The sequence below is a fragment of the Giraffa tippelskirchi genome, chromosome 1 (assembly GCF_054371585.1).
Source record: "Giraffa tippelskirchi isolate mGirTip1 chromosome 1, T2T-mGirTip1v1.2.pri, whole genome shotgun sequence".
Taxonomy (NCBI): Eukaryota; Metazoa; Chordata; class Mammalia; order Artiodactyla; family Giraffidae; genus Giraffa; species Giraffa tippelskirchi.
This window is the reverse complement of record NC_137275.1, coordinates 5336927-5360609: the sequence shown is the minus strand read 5'-3', so window position 1 is coordinate 5360609 and position 23683 is coordinate 5336927. Positions and strand designations below refer to the sequence as shown.

General features: G+C 40.6%; 1 protein-coding gene and 1 long non-coding RNA gene across 19 annotated transcripts in view; one reads left to right on the top strand and one right to left on the bottom strand.

Annotated features, from left to right (window-relative positions):
* LDB2 (LIM domain binding 2) overlaps positions 1-23683 on the bottom strand; it is a 451461-nt gene that overhangs the window by 381883 nt on the left and 45895 nt on the right. The gene's annotated exons all lie outside the window — the stretch shown is intronic.
* On the top strand, positions 11124-13818 carry LOC145546480 (uncharacterized). The gene is made up of 2 exons (XR_014082974.1): positions 11124-11390; positions 12822-13818. It is a non-coding gene; the product is annotated as an uncharacterized LOC145546480 (long non-coding RNA).

The window sequence follows — 23683 nt, the reverse complement described above, 5'->3', positions numbered from 1 at the left end:
CACCACCAGGATTTCCAGACTCTCTTGCAAAATTAGATCTCGCACCACTGGGCCATTAGGTGAACATGATGTGGCTTAATTAGAGTAGAGTAGGGATCATTCCCTTCACCCAGGGCAGTGGTTACACAGTTTGTGACAGTATCCTATCAGGCCATGGTTGTCTTAACTCCTATCCTCTAGAAGGTAGGATCCCTGAGAGAAGTGAAGAGTTTGTCTTATCCACCATCCTATTTCCAGCATCTACACAGCAAGTGGCAAATGGGATTATGGACTGAATGAAGAAATGAATATGTGTGTGTTCAGTTACTAAGTCGTATCTGACTCTTTGCGACCCCATGGACTGCAGCACACCAGGCTTCCCTGCCCTTCTCTCTCTCCTGGAGTTTGCTCTAATTCATGTCCATTGAGTCAGTGACGCTATCTAACCATCTCATCCTCTGCCCCCTCTTCTCTTGCTTTCAGTCTTTCCCAGCATCAGGGTCTTTTTCAATGAGTAGGTTTGTATTCTCCCTGTATTTCAGAAGAGGAAGTTGAAATTCAGAAAGGCTAAGTGACTCGCCCAAAATCACAGTAGAGATGGAATTTAAACCTCGGGCCCATTGGCTTGGTTTCTATATCTCAAAGACAATGAAAAAGTGCTTCTTTCTAGCATCTCTTGTATTTGAGGATTGGATAAGGAAATGGCCACCCACTCCAGTATTCTTGCCGGGAAATTCCAAGGACAGAGGACCCTGGCGGGCTATAGTCCAGGGGTCATGAAGAGTCTGACACGACTTAGTTACTAAACCACCACCACATTTAAGAATATGATCCTTGATTTTTACAATCAAGGTCACATGCATATAGCCATGAAATACCTCGATCGCAAGTTTACAACTTGAGATTTGAAAACATATTTACCTATGTATATAGCCACCATCCAATCACAATGTGAATCTTTATATAACCCTAGAAACTTCTCTTATCAGTCAATCTCATCATTACTCCAAAGGTCGCTCATGTTCTTCTCAACTGTGATAGACAGACTCCCCTAATCTTGAATTTCATATAAAGGAGATTATAATTCATACTCTTTTTTTTTTTTTGCTTTCGTGTAACGTAACATTTTCAGATTCTCTGGTGCCGTAACCTGATTTCACAAGCACACCAGTGGCTCCCTTTGGCTGTTAAAGATACAAGACCCATGTCACTGAAGCCTGCAGCATGAGCTGTACACTGTGACTTAGGAAGCAGGCTTGGAATGTGAGTGCACTCCTTGGTGAGTATTTGCAGAAGGGCACCCAGAGTGGACTGTCACCCTTCAGAGGACACACTGGGGGATGTGCCTCACTGCAAAACCCCCAGTGCACACTCAAGTCACACCCTGGCCTCCACCATCTCCCTGCCGTACCAAGCAGGTAACTTCCAGGGTGAGGACTGTAATCTGTTCTCCACTGATGCTAATAAATGGTTCAGCTGTCCAGGCACTGAGCGAAGAAAAAAAGCAAAAACATAGTTCATGCATTTTTGGAAGAACTTAGCCCAAAGGTCTGACAGGTATGGCCATATCAGTGACTTAGCCTCAAAAGGCTTCATTTACCTTGGTGGGTTTTTTGGTTTTTGTTTTTTAATTTTAGTTATTTATTTTTAAAAGTCTTTATTGAATCTGTTACAGTATCATTTCTGTTTTATGTTTTGAGTTTTTGGTTGCAAGGCATGTGGGATCTCAGCTCCCCAACCAGGGATCAAATCCACACCCCCTGCATTGAAAGACGAAGTCCTAACACTGGACGGTCAGGGAAGTCCCTTTCATTTTTATTGAAATGTAGTTGGTTAACAATGTTGTGTTAGTTTCAGGTGTATAGCAACGTGATTCAGAATATGTATTCTGTTTTTTACATTCACTTCCATTGCAGGTTATAACAAGATATTCAGTCGAGTTGGAATTGTGCTGTGAGTGAGAAAGTCCCATACAAGAGCCGAGTAACTTTCCCAAGTGTGTTCTGCAGGCAGGACTCAAACATGCTGTACTGACCATGAGAGTGGATGGAAGGCAGAGAGAACTACAAGCTTCTTATGTTCCAGACACTGACCACCTGTGCTTATGTGGATGCTGGGCCATGCCTCCATGGGCTGGAAATAATCTTCATTAGACACAGGGGAAACTGAGGCTGCGACAACGAAGTCATTTTCCTGAGTTAAGGAATGTGTCACAATTTGTCCAGGTTAAGGAATTTGTCAGGATTAGTTGGGGGTGGGCAGCTAATTAATGGTAGAACAGATATTCAAAATGAATTGAGCCTCTGTTCTTTATATGAAATTTTCAACTGAAAAAGAGACTGTTTCTGAGAGTTATCTATGGCCCAGACTCTGCTGTGAGCCTCATGTTCATTTTCTTATTTAAATATGAAGACATTATTAGCTTTGATTTTTAGATAAGGAAACCCCTCTTCTGAATCTAGCTCCCTATGAACAGGTCCACTAATAGTAAACACACACACACTTTTTTGAAAGTGGTCAACATTTTCTTTTAATTAATTAATTTAATTAAAAGACGCTTGCTTCTTGGAAGAAAAGCTGTGACAAACCCTGAGAGAGTATTAAAAAGCAGAGACATCACTTTGCTGACAATGGTGTGTACAGCCAAAGCTATGGTTTCTCCAGTAGTCACGTACGGATGTGAGCGTTGGACCATTAAGAAGGCTGAGTGCCAAAGAATTGATGCTTTTGAATTGTGGTGCTGGAGAAGACTCTTGAGAGTCCCTTGGACAGCAAGGAGATAAAACGAGTCAATCCTAAAGGAAATCAACTCTGAATAGTCATTGGAAGGACTGATGCTGAAGTCCAGTCATTTGGCCATCTGATGCCAAGGGCTGACTCATTAGAGAAGACCCTGTGGCTGGGAAAGATTGAAGGCAGGAGAAGAAAGGAACAACAGAGGACAAGATGGTTGGATGGCATCACTGACTCAATGGAAATGAGTTTGAGCAAACTCCAGAAGATAATGAAGGACAGGGAAGCCTGGCGTGCTGCAGTCCACGGCGTCTCAAAGAGTCAGACATGAATTAGCGAATGGACAACAATGAACAAACATTTTCTTGGAGCTCACTAATTCTCTGGATTGAAAGGGATCTCAAAGGTCTCCTAAATCCTTGAATATTTAATACCTTCTGTGTCTACTACCTTTTCAATTTATAAAGTACTTGCAAAATCATCTCTTTTATCTTTCCAGAAATCCTATCATAAAGGAAATATTATAGATCTGGCGATCCTATTACTGGGCATATATCCAGACAATATAACTGGAAAAAATACACACATTCTTATGTTCATAGAGGCACTATTTACAAAAGCCGAGTCATGGAAACAATTTAAATGTCTGTCCACAGATGAATGGATAAGAAAGATATGGTATGTATATATAATGGAATATTACTCAGCCATAAAAAATAATGAAATAATGCCTTTGGCAGCAACATGGATGGACCTTGAGATTATCATACTAAGTGAAGAGAAAGACAAATGCCATATAATATCTTTTATGTGAAATCTAAAATATGACACAAATGAACCTGTTTATGAAACAGAAACAGACTTGCAGCCATAGAGAACAGACTTGTGGTTGCCAAGGGGGAGAAGGGTAGGGTAGATAAGGATTAGGAGGTTGGGATTAGCAGATGCAAGCTATATATAGAATGCATAAGCAACAAGGTCCTACTGTATAGCACAGGGAACTATATTCAGTATCCTGTGATAAACCACTATGGAAAAGATTATGAAAAATATGTATATGTATAATTGAGTCACTCTGCTATATGCAGAAATTAACACAACATTGTAAATCAGCTATACTTCAACAATTTTTTTTAAAAAAGAAAGGAAATAGAATTACTTCACATTTGAGGAGTTAAGGATTTAAGAAGTTGAGCAACTTGTTCCAACTCATCAACCACTAATAATGAAGAAGTTAGGCACTGGACCCAGTGAGTCCTCAGCACCAAGTGGTAAACTTGAAAGGGACAAGACTCTAACTGGCAAAGTGTAACCTAAGTTTATATATGTACTATGTATGATCACAGTGATGTAAATATATACATACCACACATCCTTTTATGAATGAGCCTGATTACAAGTTAATGCAAAAAACGCAAAGCAATGTTTTCTATCTCATCTTTCCCAGCCATTGAACATGTTTCTAGGAGCATCCCCATGGACAGAGGAGCCTGGTGGGCTACAGTGCATTGGGTCACAAAAAGTCAGACACGACCGAGCAACCAAGCACACAGCACATAAGAGAGGAAAATTCATAGAAGGTCCACACTGGGGAAAGGAAAGGGTCAAAGAGGGAACCCCACCTACCATGTGACTTGAGTGGCACATCTACTAATCCTGCAGAAAGGTGGTTTGGGATTTTGAGTGATCGGATAGAACAGTGGTTAGACCATGACCCCTGACCTCCATCTCAGACAAAGATGCCCAATTCACAAAGACTACCAAACGGATTATAGCACTTGGCACAGTATAAATGATACACACACACACACACACACACACACACACACAATATGTGAAGCTCTTAATATGTCCATTCTTCTTGTCTAAAAATGGACAAAGACATCTCCTTCTCTTCCACCTAAGGAAGTGGTATGCTAACTCATTTTTCAGCTCATAGCTTCCTGACAAACCCCTAAAAGACCCAGCCAGGAAGGAACTGGTACCAGGAATACAGCCTCAGTGAAGAGGATCCAGAGGTATTTGCTGGGTTGCAGCAGTGTTCCCTGGTTTCTGCATGCACACTCAAACCCAGGCTCCATGAGACAGACTGCATCTCATGCAAACTCATAAACCTGTGAAATTGTGTTTTGATTGGGTATACCACATATGCCCTGTCTTATCTACCCAAGTCCCTAAGGAAAATTATAGAATACCACTTTTTTTTCTTAGCCCTCATAGCAAAAGATTCTGTTATTACATTTTTTAAAATTCAGGACAGGCATACCATAGCTAGCCCTGACATTTCTGAACAGCCCTGAATTTCCAGGAAAAGCCTAGCTAACACAACCTGTATACTGAAGTCTGCTTTAGAACATAGAAAATGTGAGTGGAGTCTTAATATCCCAGGAAAAAAAATCATTATTTCCCCCTCAATATCTAAAGCAGATGAACCAAATATTTAAATTAGATGATGACATGATTTATTCAAATTCTCCCATCTGCTGAAACTCCTTTTTCAATGGCATTATCCATCATGTGTGCACCTACTTCACAGGTGTTTGATAATCCTTTAGAACATGTTGCCTGTGAGTAAGATTCTAATTCTCACGTAGTTACCTTTGAATAATACTTTTCCATTCTGACCACAAACAACGCCCACTGAAAATACCCACTGTGTTGTATAGTACGTATTCTAATCTAGATTTACAAGGGCTTTTTTTTTTTCTCCCTTTACCCTTCTTGAAGACAGGATGGAATATGTGAAAAATGTTTTGTCAGTTCCGAAGCCCTGCACAAATAACAATTGTTGGGCTAGAAAATCAACTTTATATTTATCCTTGAATCAAACAATCTCAAAAAAATTCAGAGTTAAGAGGAAACCAGGAGGTCACAGGATCCAACCTCCCGTTTTCAAGTGGGCCCCCACAGATGAAACCCAGATGACATTTTCAACGGACCACTTTCAAATTAAATGTCAGCTGCATATGATGCAACTCAAAACATCATAAACTCTTAGAACACAAAGCTCTTCCTCATTTTCTCCAAGAGGCCATCAAGGACCACATGGAATTCATATATGCATCCTGGAAGTCTATAAAAGGGGATCACTGGGTACCTCTTGGGAAACTCATCTATTTTCATGGCTTTGGTGAGCACGCTTTAAGGCTATAATCTTTCCATGTGCTTTTGAAGAGTCACCTTTGTAATTCTACTCCACATATTATTTTTTACTCCTGGTCAACAGATATAAAGCATAATAAAGCAATCTATGCCCAGAATTCCAATTGCTGGTTGAGAATTTAAACCTTTGGCAGCCAGATACCTCCAAAGTGCAAATTAGAGCGGTTTCTTGACCTTGAAGAGGCATGTTCAATGAAAGAAAAAAGAAATCACACAATGGGTGGACAGGGAATGTCAGAAAGATAAAGAGAGAAACGGCAAAAAGGAGCTGACCCAGCAGAAAAAAAAACTAACTTACAAAATAGGCCTTATCCAGTGTAGCTTTTCATCAATTAAAAAATTATGTTCTAAATGGCTATTTAAAATATATAAACAATTTGACCTACATTTGTACACTTCCACTAAAACATATTTAAAGTTATGTAATATACACATTGACTAAGATCCTCAAAAATATTCTGAATATGCAGATCACTGACTTTTGAGAGGAAATTTAAAATTTACAAAGGAAAAAAAACTTTCACTAACATCATGTTTGACACTCCACACAGCAGCTCTTGGGCAGTGAATATTATTAAGACACCCATCTGGGGACTTCCCTGGTGGTCCAGGGGTTGAGACTTCTTCATCTTTCATGTAGCCAAAAACACAAAAACAGAAAACAAAAGAAATACTGTGACAAATTCAATAAGGACTTTTAAAAGATTATCCACATTTACAGTAAAATATCTTAAAAAAAAAAAAATCTCCATCTTAGTAACAAGACACAGAGCTTGAACTCTGGAGACTATGGCTCGGATTTCTTTTTTAATTTTATTTATTTATTTTTGGCTGTGCGGGGTCTCTGTTGCTACATTGTGTGCTTTCTCTAGTTGGGGACAGTGCGGGCTACTCTAGAACTGCGGTGCGCAGGCTCCTCCCTGCAGTGGCTTCTCTTGCAGTGGAGCGTGGGCTCTAGGGGTTGAGGGCGTCAGTAGCTGCAGCACGTAGGTTCAGTAGTTCTATACGCCAGGCTCTAGAGCACAGGCTGAGTTAATTGTGGCACACAGGCTTGGTCGCTCCATGGCACAGGGGATCTTCCCGGACCAGGGACTGCCTGTGCCTCCTGCACTGGCAGATGAACTCCTTACCACTGAGCTGCCAAGGAAGACCCCGGATTCATATTTTTAAAACTATACCAATTTCTCTCTCTGAGGAAACATCTGGGCATAGAGTTAGACTCCCAGGCTGGAATCTAAGCTCTCAGCACCCAGTTTTCCTTACCTGCCATACAGCTGTTGTGAGGAGTACGTGAAAAGATGTTTAGCAAGTTCATGAAGCCTAGCAGAGTAAGTTTACTATAAAATGAAACAGTTATCACTACACTTCAACAAAAAGGAAATATTGCAAAGAAAAAAGAAAGTCTACCATAATTACATCACACAACCATCGTATTTTTTTTCTTTGCTATACTTTTCCTTTTCCTTATTGTTAGCATATTTGCAACCATTCAGTATATACAAATCTGTACTCTATTGCTCAATAGAGCATAAACACTTTTCTCACAAATGCCATGTTCAATATCTACATCCAGTAAACTTATAAGTGATCATTTCCTTAGTTTTTAAACACCGAGGTTGTTTCCAATTTTAGCTTTAAAAATAATGGTGTAAGAAATGTCTTCCTGAATTTAGCATTTTCCACACAGTGGGCTATGTCCTAAGAATGAGTGTTTTATACGTGTGCTTCTTCAGAGTTCGAACCATGTCTTTCCTCTTTATTGTTAAGTCCCCAGAGACTAGCAGAGAGTCTGGTTCAAGAACAAGTTGACGAATGAATGAATGAATGACTTGAACATGTTCTACGTTAAACACTGGGTGTAACTGTAAATCTCACTCATTAAAATGTAAATACCAAGTACTAACAACTGTAGAATATTTTCATTCCATACATTACTGAAGCATTATCAAATGGCATACAGTTTTTGTAAAAATCTTAGAAAAAATGTTTTATAAATTTTATCATTTATGTTTATTTTGGGCTGTGCTGGGTGCTCATTGCTGTGTGGGCTTTTCTCCAGTGGCAGCGAGTGGGTGGCTACTCTTGGTTGACTGGCTTCTCTTGCTGTGGGGCAGGGCCTCTAGGGTGTTCAGGCTTCAGTAGTTGCAGCTCACAGGCTCTAGAACACAGGCCCAATGGTTGTGGCATGCAAGCTTAGTTGCTCCACAACGTGTGGGAACTTCCCAGATCAGGGATGGAACCCATGTCTCTTGCATTGGCAGGCAGATTCTTAACCACTGAGCCACCAGGGAAACCCGATAAAATTTTTTTTTAATTTTTTTATTATTATTATTTTTGGCCCCACCATACAGCTTGTGGGATCTTATTTCCCTGACTAGGGATTGAACCCAGGCCCCAGCAGTGAAAGCGCCAAAGACTAACCACTAGACCACCAGGGAATTCCACCCCCCAATTCCCTGCCCAATATTTTATTTCTTCAAAAACCAAGGTGCTGGCCTCTTCTATGAGGACCGATTAATAGTGGGTCAGCTAGCAACAGGTCTAGAGATTAAAGTAAATCCTTTCCTCCTCTCCATTTCCCTGGTTGCCTCATTTCAAATTCCTTGACCAACGACATCCTTTCACTAAAAGGACATCCTTTCGCTCAAGCTTTATTTACATTTCTGCAGTTCCACATCTGGAAAAGAGACTTTAAAACTTGACTTCACAGGGACTCGTGTGGCTCCCTCCTGGCTCTTTATACAATAAAGATATTAAGAATTTGTCTTTTACTTTTCTTGTATTTTTTTCCCTAATTCTGCTTTTTTTATTGTGTAATTGGGATAAGTCCTCAAGGCACAGAAGTTTTTAATTTTTAAGAAATCAAACTGATTGACTCTTTGCATTCAAGAAAATATTCCTCCTGCCTTGGAATAGGAACACAGACATAGAGAACAGACATGTGGACAAGGAGTTGGGGGAAGGAGAGGGTGGGATGAACTGGGAGAGTAGGACTGACGTATACACGCTACTGTGTGTAAAACAGATGGCTAGTGGGCAGCTGCTGTATGGCACAGGGAGCTTAGCTCAGTGCTCTGTGATGACCTAGAGGGGTGGGATGGGGAAATTGGGGGTGGCAGGGAGGTCCAAGAGGGAGGGGAATATATGTATACATATAGCTGATTCTCTATAAACTACCTTTATCCAGCGAGGTAGGTGCTTTCACCCACCTTCCCAAGTGGCGCGGTGGTTAAGAATCTGCCTGCCAATGCAGGAGATGCAAGAGATACAGGTTCTATCCCTGGGTCGGGAAGATCCCCTGGAGGAGGAAATGGCAACCCACTCCAGTATGCGTGCCTGGAAAGTTCCATGGACAGAAGACCTGACTACAGTCCATGGAGTTGCAAAGAACTGGTCGTGGCTAAGCGCAAACACACACACACACACACACACACTCACATAGCTGATTCACATTGTTGTACAGCAGACACTAACACAACACTGTAAAGCAATTATACTCAAAACACAAAATTTAAGAAAGAAAAGAAAGCATTTCTCCTGTCTTCCTAAACTTGAATCTTGATGGCGAGGACTTCCTGACAGTGATTCAAAATGCTCCTTCCCTAATCTTACTGCCTGGCGTCTCTTCTCATCCTCCAGAACATCTGAAAACATTGCTTTTCCCTGACGTCTACAGCCTAATGTCTTCTCCGCCTGCATTCCTTTTATTTCAGACTTGATACTGGATTAAACATTCAAAGCAAATGGAATGTGGCCTGTGGCTAAAGGTACAAGTGGGAAAACTACATCATGTCGTGTGGCTGCTAATGGTGGGTCAAGAGCCAATACCTATAAGCAGATGCAGTGGAATCCATGGACCTCCGGGGGGCAGTTCACTCTGGCTGTTTAAGTTTCTAGAGCAGACTTCTTGATGGTGGCCATTCTAACTGGGGTAAGGTGACACCTCGTTGTAGTTTTGATTTGCATTTCCCTAATAATGAGCCATGTTGAGCATCTTGTCATGTGTTTGTTGACCATCTGTATTTGAATCAGTTCTAGGGAGGTAGATGAACCTACAGTCTGTTATACAGAGTGAAGTAAGTCAAAAAGAGATAAACAAATACCGTCTACTAGCGTGTATATATGGAATTTAGAAAAATGGTACTGATGAACTTATTTGGAGGGCAAGAATAGAGACTCAGATATAGAGACACTTGTGAACACAGCAGGGAAAGGAGAGGGTGGGACAAATTGAGAGAGTCATATTGAAACATAGACATTACCATGTATAAAACAGATAGCTAGTGGAAATTTGCTGTATAAATACAGGGAGTTCAACCCGGTGTTCTGTGACACCCTAGAGGAGTGGGGTGGGGTGCGAGGGCGGGGGAGGGAGCCTCAAGAGGAAGGAAACAGTTGATTCACGTCGTTGTATGGCAGAAATCAACAAACACTGTAAAGCAATTGTCCTCCAATTAAAAATAAATTTAAAAAATAGAGTCTATACAATGGACCCATCCAGTGAATGTTTCTGGCCAGCCCCAGCTAAGAGGTACTTTCCTAAGAGTTGGGGTCTCAACTGCACCATGCGGTAAAATCTGAGAGCTGAGTTTGTACCAGGTCAGTGGTATTTGCTCTTGAAGCTCTAGAGGGCCTCATGGGAGGAAAGTGGGGTACATGGGGTGAGCAGATCCCCTACTTCCAAGTTCACACGTTGAGCCTCCATAAGAAAGAGCAGCTTCGGTAACCACAGCCACAGCTGAGCTTGGGCCCCTGACTGTGAGGATGCTATGGCCACACCTGTTTCCTTTGAGCACGGGTGGATGTGTAAGCCTTGTCAGTAACAGCTTTCCCTATCAAAGGAGTCCAGGCAGCAGTGAGCAGGGGTCACTTTTCTCCATTGTGTTCCTTTGGCACAAGGCACAAGGACCTGAGACATGTCAGGTGCTCAGTGAATATTTGTTGTGGTTGTTAATATTCAAGGTCATATAGGCTATTGGCAAAATACACGATTACCTATTATTCTGTATTCACTGTTTCTTCTTCCAGCAACATTCTATGATCGCAACAGTTAATAGGTAGAAACAAGCAAACTGATAATATTAGCTTAAGAATTTTATGGAAATTTACCACGGGCCAAGCGCTCAGCTGGGTGACTTATATATACTGTCTCTTTCAGTCCTTAACTTTCAGGCCAGGTAGGTACTGTTAATTCTAGTTTATGAGGTCACTGATGAGGCAACTGAGTGCCAGAGGAGTCTGTTTGCCCCAGAAGAGAGGAGCCAGTACTAAGGAACAGAATGGCTTTTCAGGCTTGTCTTTCTGATATCAACACTCATACTTTTTCTACAACATCACACTGTCTCTAAGACTTTGGCCCACTCCTGACATTCTGCCTATTGTCTAATACACACAGTTTGTCAAGTTAGTTTGATGAGAAACCTCATGTAACAGGTTAAGTCCATCAGGATGGCGCATCAGTTTAAACAATTTCAAACAGCTAGTAGCCCAGTGGTTGAAGGTTTTATAAACAGAAGGTGAAGTATGTTCTTCCTTGCGCCGTGGATATACAAAAGATCAAACTCTCTAAAGGAACTGGTTGCATTTTAACTTACTGGAAGTAGGACTAAAGATTCTCTCTGTTTTTATGGCCTACATGCATAGAAATCAGACTTTTTGAAGGATGTTTTGTTACCCTCTGCGGTAGTTTGAGAGAGTGTTTCTAGAGCTATAAAAGCACTGAATATGTAAATTTTGGAAACATTTATGTTAAAAATACTGAAGAGCCACCACATGTAAGCCTTGCTCAGAGCAGGTAGAAGGCGATCCTGCTTTTGCAGCTGGTAGATTCTCAGAGCTCTTTACTAATTCCACCATGCTACTTACATGACAATGGAGCCCTTCTTTGTATTAAGATGCTAAAGCCACATTGCATGGACAATGCAAATGAGTCAGGGAACAGTGCTTTGTCATAAAAATATATAATTTATTTCAGCAGTTTCTGTGAATTTTTGATATCAAAGTCTCTTTATGACGCTGACAGTCATCAAGCGGATGTTTGTCAAAGTACATTTCCCAGATGTCTAAATAAAACAGTTTTTGCTTTGATGAGTTTTATACTGAGAGCTGGAGCAAGGTTGCACTCTATTTTAATTTTTCTACTTGTGTAGAACACGTCATGTCTTTCTTGTTTCAATTTGCCTCTCACCCAGAATTTGAATAGTTAACATTCTATTAATAGTTGAATCCCAGTTTACAAAAAAACTCTTAAAAATGTTTTTATAACAAGATAAGGGAAGGAATAGTGATATGACAGGCAGGGAAGTGTTTTAAAAATAACAGATTCAACTGATAAATGGGCAAAAGCAAAAACACAATTCAGAAGCAAGAAAATGTAAAGATTAACAAACATATAGAAAAAAAATTACCCTCATTAGTAATTCTCATAATGCAGATGAGACTATTAATGCCAAATGGGTTTTGTCAATTAAGTCAACAAAGTTTTCTTTTAATGATATTTAACAGAAGCCTGGGTGTGGTCAAATGGCCAAGTCCATCTGTAATAGTAGAGTTAATTACATGACCTTATGGGGAACTCGGTATTCTAACACTGTATGAAGAGTTTCAGGAATGTCCACACTGACTTTGTAACTCCCTTGAGGATGTGATCCAAATTATGGAGAAAAGTCCTTTTAGCTGAAGCTGTTCACTATAGTGCCATTAAAATGATAACAATTGTTAAAACTCTAGCAAAGGGACTCAGCCATACATATCCCTTCACTGTCCACCTGCAGCTATCACAACATTATTAAAGGGCTATACTCCAATATAAAATAAAAAGTTAAAAAAGCAAAAAGGATCACTGACAAGGAAGAATATCTTCTACCCCTTTCACTCCAGCTGCTATGAACTTTAAGTCTTTGGAGGTTCAATTGATTTTTCAACAGAAGCTTTTTTTTTTTTTGCAGGTAATTTGTACTTGGAGTCGGACCCACATATAATTACTCTGAATAAAATAAACACAATTGATTGCAAAAAAAAGAAAAATTAGCAATAAATGGAATCATCTTACTGACTGAAAAAAATACTCAGCAAGTGTGACAAACATTCTCTGAGAAATTCTTTAAAAGCGGTATTTTTAAACATTTGTTATAACAAAGGCAAATGGAGAACGCAAAACGTAAGTGTATAGTACAAGCACCATCCCCTTGTGAAAAACTAGAAGAAAAACGCTGAAAAAAAGAAAATAAGCCCAATACTTAACTGTCAAGGTCTTTGAGTGATGAGATGCTGGATGGCACTTATATTTTAAATCTAGCTACTTGTCTCTCTTTTTCTTATACTCTACAAGAAGATACTACATTACAATGAAGTACAAAGTAAATTACAGAAAGCAGAAGAGATGGAAAAGAATTATGTAAAGGGTCTTAGTGACAAGTCACCACTAAAAGCTTAGCATTTCATTCAAAACTAAGGCTCCATAACATGGTTCCACACACAGAGATTACCCAGTCTGGAGAACCCATATATATATACACGACAATCAAATTAATGGCTTTTTTACCTGAGCTAATTTGAAATTTTAATATGCTAAAACAATGTCAAGAATCTTGGTATTCAAATATTTGGCAAGACTTCCTGCAAAGACAGCAGATGTGTTCCATGTGTTTCCAGAGAAATAAAAATGTACACATGGGTGGAAGTCGCTAGAAGGCAGAGTCCAGATTACCACGTGAAAGAATTTTTCACCTTTAGAGACACCCCACCAAGGAGTGGGTGGCCTAATCCTCCTTAACTTGAACGGATTGTAACAGAGGCTGCAGGGCCATGTGCTAGAATGTAGGAAAAATCAATTCTTCCTAAGCCTTTTCCCTCCTCCATCTCACTAATCCCCAGCTCAGTAAATGGCACCAATACATACGTGGTTGCTGAAGATACATACTGAGATCTTCTCTCCCCTGCACCAACCACATCCAGTCCATCCGCAAAATCCATCGCAAATCCAGCCACTTCTCCCAACGCCACTGCTGCCACTCTGGTCCAAGCCAGCATCTTATTTTCAGTGGAGCACCGGAGGAGCCCCCAAACTGTCTACATTCTTTCCCTATTCCCTGAAATTCACACTTGGTACAACTGCCAGAATGATGTATCTATAGATTATGTCAGTTTAAACCCCTCCCACTTGTAGCTTTCCAAAGGCTTCCCACACAATTAAATCCCAAATCGAAACTCCTTTCCACAGTCTACGAGGCCTAATGAAATCTGGCCCCCAAGTATCTCTTCAATCTAACCTTAGGCCATGTGCTTCAGCTGTACTGTCTGGCTCACTGTCTTTCTCTCTCCCTTTCCTTCTGTATTTGCCCTTGGCCACCACTTAGACGGCTCCCTTCCAAGGGAGATGTTCATAGGGCTGGCTTACACTTACACATACATCTTTGCCTAAATATCAGTATCAGCTCACCAGGAAGGACTTCCCTGACCACCGCAACTCAAGTTGTCCCTAATATATTTTCTCCCATCAGCCTCTTTTTTTTCTTCTTATTACTGAGATCACTACTTGATACTTTTTTATTGATTTCACCCAATGCAAGCTCTATAAGAGAGGGACCTTGTCAATTGTATTCATTTCGTTTCATTCAAAATGCTTTGTATAAAGCAAGTGTTTAGCTAATACAGATGGAATGACTGTTTGATACCATTTTTGTCACTGTTGTTTAGTCACAAAATCACGTCCGACTCTTGTGATCCCATGGACTGTAGCCCACCAGGCTCCTCTGTCCATGGGATTTCCCAGACGAGAATATTGGAGTGGGTTGCCATTCTTTTCTCCAGGGCATCTCTCTTCCCAACTCAGGGATTGAACCTGAGACTCCTGCATTGCAGGTGAATTCTTTACCGCTGAGCCACCAGGGAAAATTAGATAGACTTTACCAAGAATTCCACAACAGGGAAAGCAACACAAAGACCCTATCTAAGGAGCCTAGTGGCTCACTGAGAAGCCTTTTCAGAGAGTTGTGTGACTTCCCGCAAGCCCTTCTGGCCCTATTGATGATGTATTGATGCATTTTTAACTCCAAGAAATGGAGCCATTTAACATTAGAGTGACTGATGGAGTCTTAAGTGACGTTTGATGACACGACTATTTCCTGATTGTCAAAAGTAACACACTCTTGAAGTGTAGCTATTGAAACAGAGCTGTCAAGAACGTGAGGACACTTGTCCCTACGTTTCTTCTTCTCATTCTTTGACTGTTTCATGGATCCTGTTTCCTACTGGAGGGTCAGCACCCTGAAGGTGGGCACTAGCTCTTAGCCTCACACCTGTTCCATGTTATATTTGATCCCACCTGATACACAAGCCTGTCACATAGTAGGCATGTGCAGATGGGGGAGTGACCTTCAAAAAGTGTGAACACCATCCTTGTGACAATGTTCTCCAAGACTGTACGGACCTTTCAGCCTAAAACCCCCAAGAAATATGAATGAACTTTGATTCCATTCACCCAGCTCTTCCATTAGGCACGAGGTTACCCAGGACCAAAGAATTTCAAACTACCGCACAATTGTACTCATCTCACACTCTAGCAAAGTAATGCTCAAAATTCTGCAAGCCAGGTTTCAACAGTACATGAAATGTGAACTTCCAGGTGTTCAAGCTGAATTTAGAAAAGGCACAGGAACCAGAGATCAAATTACCAACATCTGTTGGATCATCGAAAAAGCAAGAGAGTTCCAGAAAAACATCTACTTCTGCTTTATTGACTATGACAAAATCTTTGACTGTGCAGATCACAACGAACTGTGGAAAATTCTGAAAGAGATGGCAATACCAGACCACCTGACCTGCCTCTTAAGAAATCTGTATGCAGATCAAGAAGCAACAATTAAAACTGGAAATGGAACAATAGACTGGTTCTAAATCAGGGAAGGAGTACCTCAAGGCTGTATATTGTCACCCTGCTTATTTAACTTCTATGCAGAGTACATCCTGCAAAATGCCAGGCTGGATGAAGCACAAGCTGGAATCAAGATTGCCAGGAGAAATATCAATAACCTCAGATACGCAGATGACACCACCCTTATGGCAGAAAGTGAAGAGGAACTATAGAGCCTCTTAATGAAAGTGAAAAAGTTGGCTTAAAACTCAACATTCAGAAAACGAAGATCATGGCATCCAGTCCCATCACTTCACAGCAAATAGATAGGGAAACTATGGAAACAGTGAGAGACTTTATTTTGGGGGCTTCCAAAATCACTGAAAAGACCCTGATGCTGGGAAAGATTGAAGGCAGGAGGAGAAGGGGACGACAGATGATGAGATGGTTGGATGGCATCACAGACTCAATGGACATGAGTATGAGTAAACGCCGGGAGTTGGTGATGGACAGGGAGGCCTGGCATGCTGCAGTCCATGGGGTCGCAAAGAGTCGGACACGACTGAGTGACTGAACTGAACTGAACTGAACATCACTGCAGATGGTAAGCACAGCCATGTAATTAAAAGATGCTTGCTCCTTGGAAGAAAAGCTATGACCAATCTAGACAGCATATTAAGAAGCAGAGACATTACTTTGCCGATAAAGGTCCATCTAGTCAAAGCTATGGTTTTTCCAGTAGTCATGTATGGATGTGAGAGTTGGACTATAAAGAAAGCTGAGTGCTGAAGAATTGATGCTTTCAAACTTGGTGTTGGAAAAGACTCTTGAGAGTCCCTTGGACTGCAAGGATATCAAACCAGTCAATCCTAAACGAAATCAGTCCTGAATATTCACTGGAAGGACGGATGCTGAAGTTAAAACTCCAATACTTTGGCCACCTGATGCGAAGAACTGACTCATTGGAAAAGACCCTGATGCTGGGAAAGATTGAAGGTGGGAGAAGAAGGGGATGACAGAGGATGAGATGGTTGGGATGGCACCACCGACTCAATAGACATAAGTTTGAGCAAACTCCAGGAGTTGGTGCAGAACAGGGAAGCCTGGCATGCTGCAGTCCATGGGGTCGCAAAGAGTCAGACACTGTGGAGTGACTGAGCTGAACTGACCAAACTACCTAGGACCTTGGACGGCAGGCAAGGTTTTATAGGTGGGGAAATATGAAGGTAGTGCTAGAAAGAATGAAGACCTTTGGAGCTCTGCCTGGGGTAAGGGCAAGAGGTCATTTCAGTTGCCAGTGGCCAGTTCTATGCACATAAAACCATCTAGCCAAGGGCACCGGGTGGTAATGAAAAGATCACCACCTTTGAAGCCCCATTGGCCTGTCTGAATCACGGCTCTACACCTACTAAATGGGCTCTATGGACAAGCTATTTATTTTAGCTGAGGTTCAACTTCTCCTGTGTGCAAAAATATTATGGTAATACCCAAGTCACAGGAATATCCAGAAGATTAAGTCAATTGATGTAAGAAAAAGGTTCTAAAAGCATCTAGTAGATGCTTAATTTATATGATCTTATTTCCTCCCTTTCTTGAGCACAGAGGAGGATGCTGTTTTCACTGCATAGATTTCAGATGTCAAATTTCCTACACTGCAGAAATTTCAAAAGTGTAAGAATCCAAATGAAAACCACCCTGTCACCCCAAATCTCCATTTCCTTCACGTTCCCACTCCAAGAACTAGTTCTAGAATGAGAACCCCTTTTGACAATGCCTTCCTGAGCTCAGCATGAAAAGAGGAGAGAGAGGTCACAGCAAATTTCTGGAATAGATGGAAGCAAGATGGTGGAGCCATTATAGGAGAAGCAACAGATGGTGAGTTCAGGTTGGGACATGGGGAACTTAGGGTGTCTGTCCAACATCCAAATAGACATTTTCAGAATGTGATTGGATATGCAGGTCTCAAACTCTGCAGGGAGTTCATGTCTGCAGACAGGTACAATGGTACAGGTGTCTGTTAAAACCATAAGATAGTGTGTGTGTGTGTGTGTGTGTGTGTGTGTGTGCTGGAGAAAAGATGTGTCTAGTGAGAAGAAAATTTCAGAATGACTACTCTAAGAAATACCCTCATTACACAGGAGTAGAAGCAGTGGGGACTGATAAATGTATAATATTCTTGGAGTTGGAGGGGATTGATATTTAACTATTGCGAATCTCCATGGTGTGAATACTCTAGATAGCCAATTCCAAGCTATCCACACGACATGGAGGGGCTCACAACGTTCCTGAAGAATTAACCACTGACTTTCACAAGCAAGTATGAGCCACATAAGGCAGGAGAGGGAGGATAAAAAGGACTGAACACGAAAATGGCCAGGGGAGTAGAAGAAAAACTAGGATGACAGCACCATGAAAGTCAAGGGTCTTGAGTCTCTCAGTAGGGACTGTTGCAATCACAATAGAAATACCCAGGAAAGAAACACAAAAGTATCCTTTTGCCAATATGTGGGTGAGGCATATCCTTGAAAGGTACTTTCAGCAAAGGGAGAAAAGGGAAGCCCAGCTTCAGTGCCTTGGCAGGGAACAAATAGAAAGGGATTGGAGACAAGTCTAGAAAAGCCTTTCAAGATTCTGGCTTAGGAAAGGCAGGGGAGACATAGAGTGATGCCAACAGCGGGTGCAGAGTCAGGATAGGGTCTATTTGAGAGCAACCTAAGAGGTATGAGCTCCTAGAGAGAGTACGGCAGTCAGAAAATGGTTGAGGACAATAGCCACCCGTGTCGACTGGCCAAGGAGCAGGTAGGGTGGTAAAGAGTGCCACACATGCTAGAGAGAAAGAGACTTCAGGCAGTGTTCTATCTGCTCTGCTGTTAACATCTCCAGCAGGAAGGAAATCGTGATGACCAGGTTGGCTGCTGAGATCAGAGACAGTTGGGAGCAGGCCTGACTCTATCACGTGATCTCAGGCATGACTCACCTCCACAGCTTTAAAGTGCAGGTGATAATAACCTCATCTTACGGTGTTGTTATGAAGATGCAATTATCTAGAACGTGTAAAGGACCTATCAAGTACCCGGACTAGGGTGGGCCCCAGGTCCATTTTAGTTTAATTCATCCCTTTCCATGGGCAGTTAGGCGTTTGAACTAATATTACAAAGATATCCTGTGCTCTTTCCTCATCAGGGAGGAAGGAAATGTACCTTCTGCTGGGTAAATGATGCAGTTTCCAGGGCGTAAGGGATAAACAGGATGGGCTTGCCCCCCACACACACACAACGACAGCATAGTGAGGCGGGGACATTCACACACATGGGCTGAGCCAGACGCCGCCGCGTGGAGGGAAATCCATTCATAAAACACTTGAGGATCATCTGGACAAAAGATGTTACGTGAATGTCTGGTCGTTACCAAGTACATGTTCTATTGGTATGAATCACGAGAGGTTACAAAGTTGGTATAACTTCAGAAGATCATATCTAGGAAATTAACTTGCTCCAGCTTTTCCTGCTTTGACATTAGCTTTTATGATCTCATTTCTTATATGAACTCAATACTAGAGTAATATTTGCTTTAAACCCCTTAAATAGTTCCCTGGGGGCTGAAAACTTAACCATATTTATTTTCCTACAGTAAATATAAGAAAGTTAGGCAGTTACAAAAGTGTAAAAGTCAGTCACTAATATTTAAATCAAACAAGCTGATCCAAATATTTTAAGTAACAGTGGTTACTGTACCCTGGATTTCATATAAATATTGAATTAGGCTTATTTATATTAGTTAGTCAGAATTTGGAAAATGGAAAATGGAAAGGTCACTTTAAGTTTAGTGAAAACTTTGGCCCACAGTTCCATGACAGGAGAGGGAGGCATCGTTTCTCAGTAGGGAGCAACCAAAAGCAAGCACTGCGGCTTCCAGAAAACACTGTCATTGTTTTTTCAAGTACATATGCACTGTTATTCTTCCTGCGGCAAATGGAACGGGAAGATTTCCTCACGTGAATGATTCTGTAAGGTTTAAGGAGCCAAATTTCCATAATTTTAAAAAGTTATCAATTTTGTTAATAAATTCATAACTATATCCTACTTGTAAAAAGATGTAATGTGAAATAAATCAAAAGTCACAATTGATATAACTTTCTATTGTGGGTCCTCCCATCCATTTAAAATAATGATTATTATCATTTTGTGATATAATTTGGGAGTTAATTCTTCCAGATATTGTTGATTTTCCTGTACCTTTAAATATATTTTACATCTATGTATATGATTTATATTCAAAATAGTTATGCATTACATATAAGTATATATATATACCCACTCCAGTGTTCTTGCCTGGAGAATCCCAGGGACGGGGGAGCCTGGTGGGCTGCCATCTATGGGGTTACACAGAGTTGGACACGACTGAAGCGACTTAGCAGCATATATATATGTAACTGTTATACAATTATATATGTGTTTATTTAAAAAACTGTTTTTGATTGGATACAGTAATTTATCCATAATACACTCTATGTTTTCTGAAACTTGCCATTTTTTTACAATAAACTATATCTTTCAGGACTTTCTGTCAATGCATTCTATTAATATATCATTCCAAGCAATGTCACATTTTATTATGTACAGAGGCACATAATTATTTAGGTTTTGCCCTATTCCTGGAGAAATATTTGCAATATACATATATATAATATATATATTGGTTTATAGGGCTTCCCTGGTGGCTCAGCTGGGAAAGAATCCGCCTGCAATGTGGGGGACCCGGGTTCGATCCCTGGGTTGGGAAGATCCCCTGCAGAAGGGGAAGGCTGCCCACTCCAGTGTTCTCTCCTGGAGAATCCCATGGACTGTATAGTCCCTGGGGTCGCAGAGTCGGGCACGGCTGAGCGACTTTCACTACATGATCGCTATTCGCTGAATAGACATCAATGCGCTAAGGGTGCTCAGTCGCTGAGTCATGTCCAGCTCTGCGACCCCAGGGACTGCAGCCCACCAGGCTCCTCCATCCATGGCATTTTCCAGGCAAGAACACTGGAGTTGCCATTCCCTCCTCCAGAGAATCTTCCCAACCCAGGGACTGAACTCACATCCCTTGTATCTCCTGCATTGGCAGGCATATTCTTTACCACCAGTGCCACCTGAGAGACCCCAACATAAACCTATGTGTATATGTATGTATATGTATCTACTCCAATACTTTGGCCACCTGATGCGAAGAGCTGACTCATTGGAAAAGACTCTGATGCTGGGAAAGATTGAGGGCAGGAGGAGAAGGGGACGACAGAGGATGAGATGGTTGGATGGCATCACCGACTCAATGGACGTGGGTTTGGGTGGACTCCGGGAGTTGGTGATGGACAGGGAGGCCTGGCGTGCTGCGGTTCTTGGGGTCGCAAAGAGTCGGACACGACTGAGAGACTGAACTGAACTGATATATATACATATATGTATACATCTCACTTCTAAAATCAATAAGAAAAAGACAACCCACTAGACAAATTGGCATAGGAAGTAGTCAGTTTGCAGAAGAAAATACAGATAAAAATATGCTCCTTCTCAGTATTATCTAGGGTAGCAGTCCTGAAAAAGTCCCCAAGATCATTTCAGGGGAAACATGAGATCAAAACTCTTTTTGTCATATTTTACCTTATTTGTTTTTCTCCTTGTACCGACATTTGCAATGATAGCGTATAGCAATGGTGGAAAAAACCTGGAACATTCACACAAAATGAAAGCACAGCATCAAACTATACAGGAGGAATTGTTTTCTTTACCACTTTGCCCTTGGGGTTAAAAAAATATATTTCTTGATGAAGGAATAAAAATTATAAATTGTATTATATCTCTACCATTGAACACCAGCCTCTCTATTTTTCTGGGTGACAAAATGAAACAGATGAATACTCTCTCTAGGAAGAACACTTGTGTGATTGTGGTAAGCTCAACTAGCAGATTATTTCATTCAATTCTATTTCAGGTGAAAGAGCAACTGAAAACTAGCTATTCAAAAGCCTATTTGGCAGACATTTTTTCAATGAACAAAGAGAGCTGATCACTTTAAACAAAATGACTGATATTTGTGGCCAATGACAAACGTTGAACTTTCGAGCAAAAATTAAATTACAGTAAACATATCTGCCACTGTGAGATTGATAACTTTCCATTATTAAAGATTCTTCTGATGAGATTGATGGTGATATTAACAAATGTGATTTTTTTTGCTCTTGCATAATGAAAAGTGAACCAATTTGGAAGATTTTCAAAATTCAGTGAACCAATATTTTCCAAATAACCAGTGCATGACATAAATCCATGAGTGGGTACAGCATTCATAGTATAAACAGACTGATGAATTTTAATATTAAAAACATACAAAGTTCAGTGATACGGCTTCAGATTCTACACTGAAATCTATCTTTAAAGAAACTATTAGGTTGCAAAACTATTAGGTTGGCCAAAAAGTTCTTTCAGGTTTTTCCATAAGGTGGTATGGAAGAACCCAAACAAACTTCGTGGCCAACCCAATAGCACTTGTAGAGTTTTGGTATGGGAACAAAGAATTATTCCAAAAGGCTATGAGAATATCCCCCCTTTCCCAACCACAAATTTATGTGTCACTGATTTTCTCCACATTTCCTTCAACTAAAACAACCTATCAGCAGACTGAACGCAGCAGCTGATGTAAGAAATCATCTCTTTCATTAAGCAAACATCAAGAGATTTGCAAACATGCAAAAAGATGCCCATCTTCTCACTTCTAATTTGTTCGAGAAAGTGTAATTTTTCTATTTAAAAGCTCTCATCCATGTTAACTTCCCTGGTGGTCCAGCAGTTGAGACTCTGCACGTTCAGTGCAGGGGACATGAGCTCAATCTGTGGTCACGGAGCTAAGATTTCACGTGCATTTGGTCAAAAAAAAAAAAAAGGGCTTTTCTGGTGACTCAGACTGTAGGAGACCAGGGTTCTATCCCTGGGCTGGGAAAATCCTCTGGAGAAGGGAATGGCTACCCACTCTAATATTCTTGCCTGGAGAAGTCCATGGACAGAGGAGCTTGTCAGGCTACAGTCCATGGGGTTGCACAAAGTTGGACATGACTGAGAGACTAACATTTCTCACGTTAATTAAAGAATGTCATCCATGCTAACATGTAATAGATTTACTATTGCCACTTTTAGATAAATATTTTTTTTTAATTTCTCAGCTTTAATTTCTCACATGGTAAATCTTGATAGCTATCACCCACAGAAACAAAATCTCCTAGGGGCCCTCAAACATTTTTAAGAGTGACAGGAAGCCCTGAGAACAAAAACTTGGAGAACTTCTGATCAAGAAAATGAAGGTTAAATTTAGAAACCAGTTTTTGACCCATCAGCTTAGCTAAACTTGTCAAAATTAATAATAATAAACATCAGTAAGGGTACAGAAAGTGAATATTCTCATACTCTGATTGCTAAAGGGATTACAAATTGGTGCAGTTACTTTGAAGGTCAATTAAGCCAGGTCTATTTTAGAGGTTGGCAAACTTTTTCTATGAAGAGCAAAAAAGCGGGGGGAAAGTCTTATTTATATTTAACAGCTTATTTATATTTTTAAATTTATTTTATTGAAGTATAGTTGATTTACAATGTTGTGCTAATAGCTACTATATAGCAAAGTAATTCAGTTATGCATATTATACATATATATATATACACATTCATTTTCATTTTCTTTTCCATTATGGTTTATCAAAGGATATTGAATATATTTCCATGTTCTATATGGTAGGATTTGTTGTTTTTATATCCTAGGTATAATAGTTTGCTAACCCAAACTCATAATTCATTCCTCCCCCACCTTCCTCTGTCTTGGCAACTTGGCAACCACAAGTCTATTCTCTATGGCTGTGAGTCTGTTTCTGTTTTGTGGATAAGTTCATTTGTGTCATATTTTAGATTCCACATATAAGTGATATCGTAT